Source organism: Tamandua tetradactyla, chromosome 20 (genome assembly GCF_023851605.1).
Source record: "Tamandua tetradactyla isolate mTamTet1 chromosome 20, mTamTet1.pri, whole genome shotgun sequence".
NCBI lineage: Eukaryota > Metazoa > Chordata > Mammalia > Pilosa > Myrmecophagidae > Tamandua > Tamandua tetradactyla.
This window is the reverse complement of record NC_135346.1, coordinates 61,653,874-61,665,666: the sequence shown is the minus strand read 5'-3', so window position 1 is coordinate 61,665,666 and position 11,793 is coordinate 61,653,874. Positions and strand designations below refer to the sequence as shown.

General features: G+C 39.8%; 1 pseudogene; it reads right to left on the bottom strand.

The window, feature by feature from the left end:
* Positions 1-4,452: 4,452 nt before the first annotated feature.
* On the bottom strand, positions 4,453-8,802 carry LOC143664373 (chondroitin sulfate synthase 1 pseudogene; annotated as a pseudogene).
* Between the last annotated feature and the right edge of the window lie 2,991 nt (positions 8,803-11,793).

Here is an 11,793-nt window from a genome sequence, read left to right as displayed (position 1 = left end):
AGAGACTGCTCTGCTTGAACACCTTATCAAAAATCTATTAGCCATAGATCAAAGGGTCTATTCTGAACTCCCAATTTTGTTACGCACATCAGTATATTTAGATTTATTCTAATGCCATGCTGTTTTGACCACTGTAGCTCTGTAATATGCTTCAATATCAGGTAATGTGAGATCTCCCACTTCATTTTTCTTTCTCAGGACATTTTTAGATATTTAGGGCATCCTACTCTTTCACATAAATTTGGTTATTGGTTTTTCTATTTCTGCAAAGTAAGTGGTTGGGCTTTTAATTGATATTGTGATGAATTTATGAATCAATTTGAGTAGAATCGATATTTTAACTATATTTAGTCTTCCAATCCATGAACAGGTATGTTCTTCCATTTATATAGGTTTTCTTGACTTCTTTTAGCAATATTTTGTAGTTTACTGCTATAGATCTTTTATGTCCCTGGTTAGATTTTTTCCTAAATATTTGATCCTTCTGGTTGTTATTATAAATCACAATTTTATTTCCTCCTTGAATTGCTCATTACTAGTGTATAGAAACACTACTCACTTTTGTGTGTTGATCTTGTATCATGCCACTTTGCTGTGCTTGTTTATTGGTTCTACTAGATTTTGTAGGATTTTCTACATATAGGATTATGTCATCTGCAAACAGTGAAAGTTTTACTTCTTCCTTTTCTACTTGGAGGCCTTTTATGTCTTTTTCTTGCCTACTTGCTCTAGCTATTGGTAGCAGTAGGCATCCTTTCTTGTTCCTGATCTTAGAGATAAAGCTTTCATCTTTTCCCACTGAGTACGGTGTTAGCTGTGGCATTTTCATATATTCCCTTTATCATGTTGAGGAAGTTCCTTTCTATTCCTATCTTTTGAAGTGTTTTCATCACGAAAGGATGATGAATTTTGTCAAGTGACTTTTCTGAATGAATCAAGATAGTCATGTAAAATTTTTTCGCTTTGATTTATTGTGTATTACATTACTTTATTTTCCTGTGTTAAACCGCCTTTGCAGACCTTGGATAAAATCCATTTGGTCATGGTGTATAATCTTTTAATGTGCTTCTGGATTTGATTTGCAAGTATTTGTTGAAGATTTTGCATCTATAGTCATTAAACATGTTGCTCTGTAATTTTCTTTTCTTGTAGTATCTTTGTCTGGTTTTGATATTAGGGTGAATGTTGGCTTCATAGAATGAGTTAGGCCCCTTTCCCTCCTCTTCAATGTTTTTGAAGAGTTTGAACAGGACTAGTATTAATTCTTCCTTGGATGCTTGCAGAAATCACATGTGAAGCCATCTGGTCATGGACTTTTCTTTTTGGGGAGGTTTTTTGATAACTGATTCAATCTCTACTTGCGATTGGTTTACTGAGGTCATCTATTTCTACATGAGTCATTGTTTGCTCATGCTCTTCTGGAAGTCCTTCATTTTGTCTAAGTTGTCTAGTTTGTTAGCATATATTGCTCCTAGTATCCTCTCATTATCTCCTTTATTTCTGCAGGGTCAGTGGGTATGTCACCCCTCCAATTTCTGATTCTATTTATTTGCATTCTCTCTCTCTTTTTCCTTGTCAGTTTACCTAAGTGTCTGTTGATCTTATTGATTTCCTCATAGAACCAACTTCTGATTGTGTTCATTTTGTTGTCTTCATGTTCTCAATTTCATTTATTTCTGCTCTAATATTTGTTATCTCTTTCCTCTTGTTTGCTTTGGGGTTAGTTTTCTCTTCTATATCTAGTTCCTCCAGGTAAGCAGTTCATTCTTTAATTTTTGATCTTTTTTCTTTTCTAATGTATGTATTTAGGTCAATAAATGTCCTTCTCAGCTCTGCTTTCCCTCTGTCCCATAAAGTTGGGTATGTTGTATTTTCATTTTCATTCCCCTCAAGATATTTCCTATTCTAATTTCTGATTTCGTTTCTCCCCCTCTGGTTGTTTAAGAGTATGCTGTTGAATTTTCACATATTTGTGAATTTTCCCTCCCTCTCCATTATTATTTCTGGATTCATTCTATTGTGTTCATAGAATATATTATGGCTATAATATTTTTAATTTATTTATCTTGACCCAACATGTGACCTATCCTTGATAATGATACACGTGGAGTCAGGAAGAATGTGTATTCTGTGTTTGTTGGGTGCAGTGTTTTATATATGTCTTGTCTAATTGGTTTAGCATATCATTAAAAATTTTTACTTCCTTATTGATCATCTGAATAGCTGTTCTATCCATTATTGAGAGTGGCATATTAAAATCTCTTGCTTTTAATGTAGAACCATCAATTTCTTACTTCAGATCTGTCAGTATTTTCTCCATATATTTTGGGGCTTTGCTGATATATTATATCTTCTTATTCAATTATCCCTTTTATCAATATATAATGACTGTCTTTCTCCCTTGCAGTTCTTTTTGACTTAAGATCTATTTTACCTGTTATCAGTATATCCACCCTAGTTCTCTTTTGGTTATTACTTGTATGGTATATATTTTTTCATCCTTTCATCCTTAACCTACTTGTGCCTTTTTGAGTCTCTTGCAGACAGTATGCCATTGCTTCATGCTTTTTTAAAAATCCATTCTGCCAGTCTCTGCCTTTTGATTGGAGTTTTAATCCATTTACACTTTAAGTCACACTTTAATACAGGAATTTCCTCTGCCATTTTGCTACTTAGTATTTGTAAGTTTTAAACCTTTTTGTCCCTCACTTCTATTAATGCCTACATTTCTTATTGGATTTTTTATATTGTACCATATGGAATGTTTCTCGTTTCTATCTGAATATTATATTTTTCCTATTTTCCTTGTGATTACCAAGAGGTTAAAATTTAACATCCTATATACATACATATATATATATAAAACAATCATATGTGGTTTGATATCAACTTAACTTCAATGGCATACACTTTTCCTATTCCCCTATGTCCCCACACCATTTTGTTTGTGTATGATACCATTTAAATCTTTGTACAACTTATGTCCAAAAACAACACAGATTTATCATTTTTTTTTATGTATTTGCATTTTAACACTTCTAGGAAGTAAGAAGTGGGGTTACATAGTAAAGACTCCTCTATGATACTGGCATTTATACTCAAATGGTTACCTTTACCACAGGATTTTTTTTTCTTTATGCCACTTTGAACTGCTGTCTAGTATCCTTTCCTTTCAGTCTGAAGAACAGCTCTTAGCAATATTTGTAGGCAGGTATAGTGGTTATGAACTCCCTCAGGTTTTGTTATTTGAGGGTGTTTAATCTTTCTCTCATTGTTCAAAGAAACTCTTGTTGGGTATGAAATTCTTGGCTGGTAGCTGTTTTCTTTCAGCCCTTGAAGTATTTCCACCTACTGCCCTCTTGCCTCAATGGTTTCTGATGAAAAACTGATACAAGCTAACTTGGACTCCCTTGTGCATAATACATTGCTTTTCTCTTTAATCTTTCACAACTCTTTCTTTCTCCTTTGCATTTGATAGTGTGATCCATGACATGACATGTCTTTTCCTTCGTGTTTATTCTGCTTGGTGTCATCTGGGGTTCTGGTATGTGAGTATTCACATCTGTTGCTAAGTGTGAGAAGTTCTCTGTCACTCTTTGAGTGTTCTTTCTTCCACTCTATCTCTTTCTTCTCCTTTCTGGACTCCCAAATGTGCGCATTTGTGTGCTTGATGCTGTCCCAGAGGTGTCTTCGGCTATTTTCTTTTAATATTTTGCTTTTACTGTCTGCTTCCCAATCAGATTGACTTCTCGTGTCTTGTCTTTAAGTTCACTAATTCTTTTTTACAGCCGGCTCCAATCTTCTCTTAACACCATCCTGGGTATTTTTCACTCCAGTAGTTCGGTTCCTTTAAAAAATTTCTATCTCTTTACAAAAACTCTCATATTGCTCATTCATTGTTTTCACGATATCCTTTAGTTATTTCTTTGTATTTTCCTTCATCTTCTTGAGTATATTTAAGATCATTTTTTAAAGGCTTTGTTCAGTATTGCCACATTCTGGTATTCATCGTTGTATTTTCTGTATTTCTTTTCTCTTACTTTGGTTGGGTCGTCATTTCCTATTTCTTAGTTTACCTTGTGCTCTTTTTTTTTTTTTGCACACTGTGCACTTTAATGTTTTAAAATGTTAATCTTGGATTTATTCCCTTAGATGTCTCTTTCTTCATTTTGTTTCTGCTTGTGATAAGACAAATAATTTCTTTAGCTACAGCCCCCAATCGGGAAGGCCTGTGCAGGGTAAATGCATTCTGCAGGGGTCTCCTTATTTTTCTGGGCCTCTGGATTGTCCAGGCCTTTTGCTTATTTTTTTCTTCTTCTTGGAGTCCCCTTGTTTACTAGGATTGGTTGCCTCTCTGTTTCCTAGGAGACAGTTACTCTCTCCAGAGGGTTTGAAGTCAGCAGGCATTTGGCCCAGATTGCCTCTGTAATTTTCTATACTCTCTTCATTGCCTCAAGCTGCTTTCACCTGGAGGGCAAATTCTGGAGGAGTGGTAAACTGGAAAGGACTTTCCCAAGTCAGTCTTGCAACCCCAAAGTGGGTACAGACTGGCTCCAAAGTGCCCTGGGGAGAGGATGAGGAAGAGTGTAAAGAACTTCTCCAATGGCTCCTGAAAGCTAAGCTTTCTGGGTTTCCCAACCAAATGAAGCCCTTCAGCTAACTGTCATTCACAGCTCTAAGGAATTGCAATATCTTTAAGTTTCCATGGCCATCATCCCTGTACAGGGAGGTTGAAACAATACCTGCAGCTGTTTTTGTCCAGAACAGGTTGAAATGCAGCTGCACTTAGAGCCAGGCACCCAGCAATGTAAATTCACCAATTTAAAGCCACGATAAGTGATCAGCCATGGCTCCCCTATTCTTGGGAAAGAGACCCTTTATATGCGAGATAGTCAGGGTCTGATCCCTGTGGGGAATGACACCAGAAGCCACCATGCAGAGAGAACAATTTATTGTTCTTTACAATAATTTATTAGCCTTTTCTACCTGCTCTTTTCTGGATGCTGTGCATTGTTCTTCAGGCCTCCAAAGTTTCAAACAAGTTGTTTTGGACAGTTCCTGCCAGTTTAATAGTTGTTTTGATGGAAAGACTGGGTCCTAGAGCTCTCCACTCTGCCATCTTCCCACAGTCCTTGTGATTGCTATTTGTAAAATGCAACTTTATTGAGATATATATATATATTCACATAATATACAATCATTCAAAGTGTCCAATCTATGGTTCACAGTATCAGCATATAGCTGTACTTTCATCATTAAAATTAATTTTTGAACATTTTTTACTACTCCTATTTTTTGACAGTTGTTATATGATGTAATGCTGACTTTCATAGCTGCACAACTGTAGCTCTGAGTATCAAATGTCGAACAAATACCTGAAGTTCCGGGGAATGACAGGTTATACAAAAAGAACTCAGCATCTCAGAATTTAAAATACCAGTTAACACTCTGGAATAGATGTGACTGCTGTAAGAGCTTATAATCTAGGAACCTTTATAATCGGCCTTCCCCTGATAACCTATGCTTTCAAATTCAATTCTCAGGGTTTGCATCTTATAGTTAGTCTATATTGGTGAGGCACTATAATATTTGTCTTTTTGTTTCTGGCTTATTTTATTCAACACACTGTCCTCAAGATTCATTCACCTAGTTTCATTCCTCACAATTTCATTCCTTCTTGCAACCACTCAATACTCCATTGCATGCATACACCACAGTTCCTCCTTCCATTTTTCAGTCGATGCACCCTTAGGCCACCTCCATCCATGGCAAATCTCGGACATTGCTACCATAAACACCAACATGCAAATATCCATTCACATCCCCACTCTCGGTTCCTGCAACTATAAATGTAACTATTGGGTTGCAGGATCATATGGTAACCCCACACGTAGCCTCCTGTGGTGCCACCACCCACACTGCCTTCCAGAGGGGCTGCATCTCTCCACTTCCCTACTAAAAGTGAATAGGTATATGTCTACACATTTTCTCCAGCACTTATATCTGTTCATTTCTAAAATGTTATTCACATGCCATACAATGTTTGTCAATGGCTGAGAGATTTCAAACAGAGTCAACAGGTTATCCTGGAGATTATTCTTACACATTATATAGATAACCTCTTTTTAGTTTATGGTGTATTAGAGTGGCTAGAGGGGAATGCCTGAAACTGTGAAGTGTGTTCCAGTAGCTATGTTTCTTGAAGATGGTTATATAATGATATAGCTTTCGCGATGTGGTTGTATAATTGTGAAAACTTTGTGCCTGATGCTCCTTTTATCTATGGTATGGACAGATGAGTAAAAAATATGGATTCAAAAATAAACAAATAATAGGGGGAACAAAGGTTAAAATTAATTGAGTAGGTCGAAATGCTAGTGGTCAGTGAAAGGAAGTGGTAAGGGGTATGACATGTATGAGTTTATTTTTCTTTTTTCCTTCTTTTTCTGGAGAGATGCAAATGTTCAAAAAAATGATCATGGTATGAATACACAATTATGTGATGATATTGTGAGCCGTTGATTGTAACCATGTCGAGAATGCTCATTTGTCAAGAATGATTGTATGTCAAGAATATTGGTATGTCAGTTCATCATTTATAATAAAAATATTTTGAAAAAAGATTAGGGTCACAGAAGACAGGATGGTTGACATGGGCTCCTCCTATTTCTTTGTTTCTGAACAACTTAAACATGTCTGAACAATTTCGTTGAAAAGGTCGACATCCTTGAGCCCCCAGCCTTGATGAAACAACACACCCAACTACTTGAACAAGATCTCCTTAACAAATGCAAGTGACGCCAAACCCGTAATTTCTCCAGAGCCAGTCTTTTGAGTAGAGGCAAAATGGTTGACACTGGGAACTTTCCCACAAGCTTGACATTCTGATTTGGAAAAAGACATGTATTTTCAAAGTTTCTCATGAATCTTACAAACATATCAAATGTCCAAATGAATCAATATATTTATTTTTGGGTTCTTTGTGCTCCTTTTTTGATCCAAGGAGCTGAAATTTTTCAGGGAATTTGAGAGAAAGGATGGATAAGGATCCAGATTCTTAATTCATTTTGTTGGCCAGCAACGTGGCATCCCATTCCTCATACTCCACAAAGTGGATTGTGCTTAAGGTCTGCTTTAGATATGCATGCCTCCTCACTGAACGGCCATTTCCTTGCCTTTGTGATTTTTATAAAAGAACAACAGGTCCAGAATGTATTTTGCTCCATACAGGGCGTTGATGACATGGTAGCCATACTGCATCTCCTTAAAAATCAGTGATGCATCCTCTGGTCTTGGGATTGGTATTGATCATCTCCATGACCTGCGTGAGAGTGTCATCCAGGGCTTGTCTCTGGGCAGAGTCCATGGATCCTCAAGGGAGCTAATTATCGGCAGCTGTATACAAATGTTGTCCAGTAAGAAGCTCCCATCCCAAAATCTCTCGTTGGCAGGGCTGAAACTTCATAAAAGGAGGAATTCCCAGCAGCAGATTTTCATGATTAATTTCAGTGTTAGTGTATTTACTCAGGACAATTTCTGGTGGAGCTGTAAAGTGCCATGGCCAAGTTCAGCTATTTTGCGGAATAAGTATATAGCTGTGAAGTCCGTACTGATAGAGTGGATTTTTTTATGGGGTGTAATGTGATGGCGATCTCTAATGTAACCTTTTTTGTTCTGCCCATAATTCACATAAAAAAAAGCTACTGCCTCCAGTAAGATCAGGCACACTGCACCCCTGCAAACCTCTGGAGGCACATTCCCGCCTCCACATCCTCGTGGGTGGTGTACATTCGTCCGAGACATTTTCCGATGTGTGGCACCATGTTCCAAAGCACCTCCCGGGCCCCCCCACCCCCACCCATGTACAAGTTCTCGCAGGAAGAGTGCCAGCTTCCCCGTTTCTTATGTAGTGTCCAGTCCCATTTGCCCAAGAAAAAGAGGCCTGCTGCTATTAAAATTCCTCAGGAAATGTTCCAAACGTTCTCCTTTGATATGACTGTTGTCGTCTGCTCTGATAAACCATTCGTACTTGTCCAGGTAGCGCTCATGCATGTACCTGTGCCTCATAAAGGCTTCGGGAGTACTGGGGGTTGTCCACGCCCCGGAGCGGCACTATGGGAACTGGTGTCCAGGTGCCTGAGCCCTCGCTGGAGAATTCAACTCTCCCACGAGTTGTCTTGGACTGTTTTGTAGGCGGCCACGGCGTGGGTGTGCAGGCATTTCTGGGCAGTCCTGACTCCCAGGAAGGTAAAGTTCCGCCTGGGGCCAGAGCTGAGCCCGCCCTTCCCCCACCCCCCACGCGGCCTGGGCAGCTGCCCAAGGAACCCGCAGCCCTGCCGGGCTGGTGCGGCGCCGCGGCCGCCGAGCTTCAGCTCCGAGGCGCGGGGCAGGAGCAGCCGCGAGGCCCGCACGAAGCCCAGCACTGGCCGGAGCAGCACGCTGAGCCAGGCACGCCGCCCTGCCCGCCTGGGAGCCGCCCACCCTCAAGCTCCGCGCGCCCTGCGGCGGCCCCCACTGCCGCGGCCAGCGAGGTCCGGCCGGGGCAGCCCACCGCCGGCCTCCAGCCGCCCGCCCGCGCTGCGGGAGCGCTTTGATTCCCGCGCCCGCATGACTGCAACGCGGCCTGCCGGTTTGAGGGCGGACCACGCCTGGCGCGCGCGGGCGGCGGCGGGGAGTTGGGGGGTGGGGTGGGGGGGCTCCTCTGGCCCCCTCGCGGGAGTGCGGGGTCAACGTGGGGGAGGCGGCAGTGGCATCCAAGTCCCCTTCGTGGCCGGCGCCACGGCCGCGGCTGCAGCTGCACATCCTCAGGCTGAGGTCGCCACTGCAACCAGAGCCAATGATTGCCTTTTCTTTCTTTCTTTCTTTCTTTTTTTTGTAATTGCCTTTTAATGCTTGAAAAATAATTTTATGGTTTACCCAAATTTCTGAACTGATAACTTTATATTTTTGGTAATAGTACAAACATATAGTCCCAAATTAATATTTTTCTATAACATTAAGCTAGAAACTAGTATAATTAGTTTCCTTCTGGTTCTTTGTCTCTAATCATCATGCTTACCCTTCAGCGCTTCCCTGACTCCTTAAAAGAATACCCATTTGGAATTTCCTTTGAGAATTTATTTAAAATAATTTAACAAGTATACATATGGCTCGATATTAATTCTTGATTACTATTTTTAGTTTCTGATGTCATTTCACAAAGGGCAGAAGATATGATCTGTAGGATTTCTGCTTCCATGATGCCTAAAACCTTGCCAATTTTAACATTCAAAAAAAAAATTGTTCATCTTCCTAACTTGGCAAGCTTTCTAACAGGATTATTTAACATTCTTCATGCTCATTAATTTGCTTTAATGACTTTAAGTTCTAACGTGACTTCAAATAAGCCAAATACTCCTTATTTTCCATGAATCTTCCTGTTATGTACTTTAAACTCATATATTAAATGTATTTTTAAATGTCTTGTAATATTCCTAATATAGTAGAACAAATATTAATCACTCATATTCGTTCACATTTTGATTTGTTGATACCACTCTTAGGTTACAATTATATTTTGTATCTTTTCCTTGTTAAAACCTTTTTGCATGCTGTCTAGATATTTAAGTAAAAGAGGAAGTAGGTTCAGTCTCTCATTTGGTATAATCCAAAGTCCAACTGCGCAGTTTCCTACTTTACCTTACATTCAGAACTACAACTGTTTCATAAAATAAATATGAGTGGAGGATATGGCAGGGATAGTTATTTTCCCCATGCTATGATGGAGGACTCTGACTTATGAACTTGGATTGCTCAGATGCTTCATTCATCTCCGTTATTCCTCCTTATTCTTCCAGCTCAGTTGCTATAAAATCTAGAACCACAGAGTATTACAAATTAGAAATGCATTCATAGACATCGACAAGTTATCAAAGCTGACTCAAGAAAAAAATAGAATGTATGTAAAGATCTGTATATGAAGAAATGTGCTGTATGAATAGACTTATAACATGTAAACAGATTTAAATAATCAGAATTTCATAAATAGCTGTTTTGGTTTGCTGAAGATGCTGGAATGCAATATATTAGAAATGGACTGGCTTTTACAGTGGGGATTTATTAACTTACAGTTTACAGGTTTTAGTTTATGAAAATGTCCAAATCAAGGCATCAACAGGATGATACCTGGACCCTAAAGAAAAGCTGTTGGCATCTGGGACACTTCTGTCACATAGTAAGGTGTATAGTTGTTGTCTGCTGGCCAATCACTCCCAGGTTTCATTGCTTTCAGCCTCTAGTTCCAGTGGCTTCCTCTCTCAGCTTCTGTGGGTCCTCTCCTAGTTTCTCCAGGGGTTTTCTCTGTGAGCTTCTCTTACTTTCCTCTCTCAGCTTCTGTGGGTCCTCTCCTAGTTTCTCCAGGGGTTTTCTCTGTGAGCTTCTCTTACTTTCCTCTCTCAGCTTCTGTGGGTCCTCTCCTAGTTTCTCCAGGGTTTTCTCTGTGAGCTTCTCTTACTTTCCTCTCTCAGCTTCTGTGGGTCCTCTCCTAGTTTCTCCAGGGGTTTTCTCTGTGAGCTTCTCTTACTTTCATCTCTCAGCTTCTCTGGGGACTCTCTGAGCTACCTGGGGTTTTTCAGTGTGTCCTTTATCCTCTTAAGAAGGATCCCAGTAAGGAGATTTAAGACCCACCTTGAACATCTCAATTGAAATAACCCTAATCAGAAGGTTCTATCCAAAATAAGTCTGCACCCACAGGAATGGATTAAAAGAGTATGGAGTGCATAACACCTTCATAAAAGTACATAACCATGACACTTTGCACTCTAGACTCCCTCAAATATACGTTCTTTTCATATGCAAAATATATTCAGTCTATCGCAACATCACAAAGGTTTAAGTACTTTTTGCAACAATATTATAGTACAAAGTCTTATCAAAATTGGTTACAGGAACTGAGCCATTGATTGTATACTTTGGATGGATTATATGGTGTATGAATATATCTCGATGAAATTGCATTTAAAAATCAATTATAGGTGTGATCTGACCACAATTCCCCTCAGGCTGTGGACCTGTGAAACTAGAACAATTTATCTGCTTCCAATATGCAAAAGAGGGACAGTCATAGAGTAAATGTTCCCATTTTCATAGGGAGAAATTGGAAGGAAAACAGGGATTCCTGGGCATAAACAGTTCCCAAACCTTCAGGGTATATTTCATTAGATTTCCAGTTCTGAAAGTCATCTATAGAATGACTGTTTTTTTCTTGGAGCTTGATAGAACTGAAGTCCCATCCTTTCCAAGGGCTTGAACAGTGGTCCTGCTCTCTCCAAACATGGGAGAGAACTCTAACATCTCTAAGCACTGACTCCACCCAATTCAAACATTGGGGTGATAGCTAAACTCTAAGCCCCACAACCATCCTCAAGTATCAGGATGGTGGCTGGACTCTCCCCCATCTCCAGAGTATGGACTCAATCCCTTCAGAACAGTGGGGTGGCAGCCAAACTCTCCCCAATCCCCAGGGAATCTGCTCCACACTCTCTGAAACCTGGGGTGGCAGCACTATCCTGAACAACAGGGCAGTTAAGATTTTCCTCAATCCTCCAGGCATCTGAAAGGCCTAGGGTAGTAACATTCTTTTTGAACAACAGGATGGAAAGCCCTCCCTCTGCAAGTTCCAGGGCTCACTCACTCTCTCTGCACACATGGCTGGGTCTGCTTTCCTTCCCTGAAGTATCTTCCCTTAAGATCTCAGCTCCCATGGCTCTGCCTTTGAAGTCTTTTTTCCTTCAATCTGTCCATTTTAATTCAAAC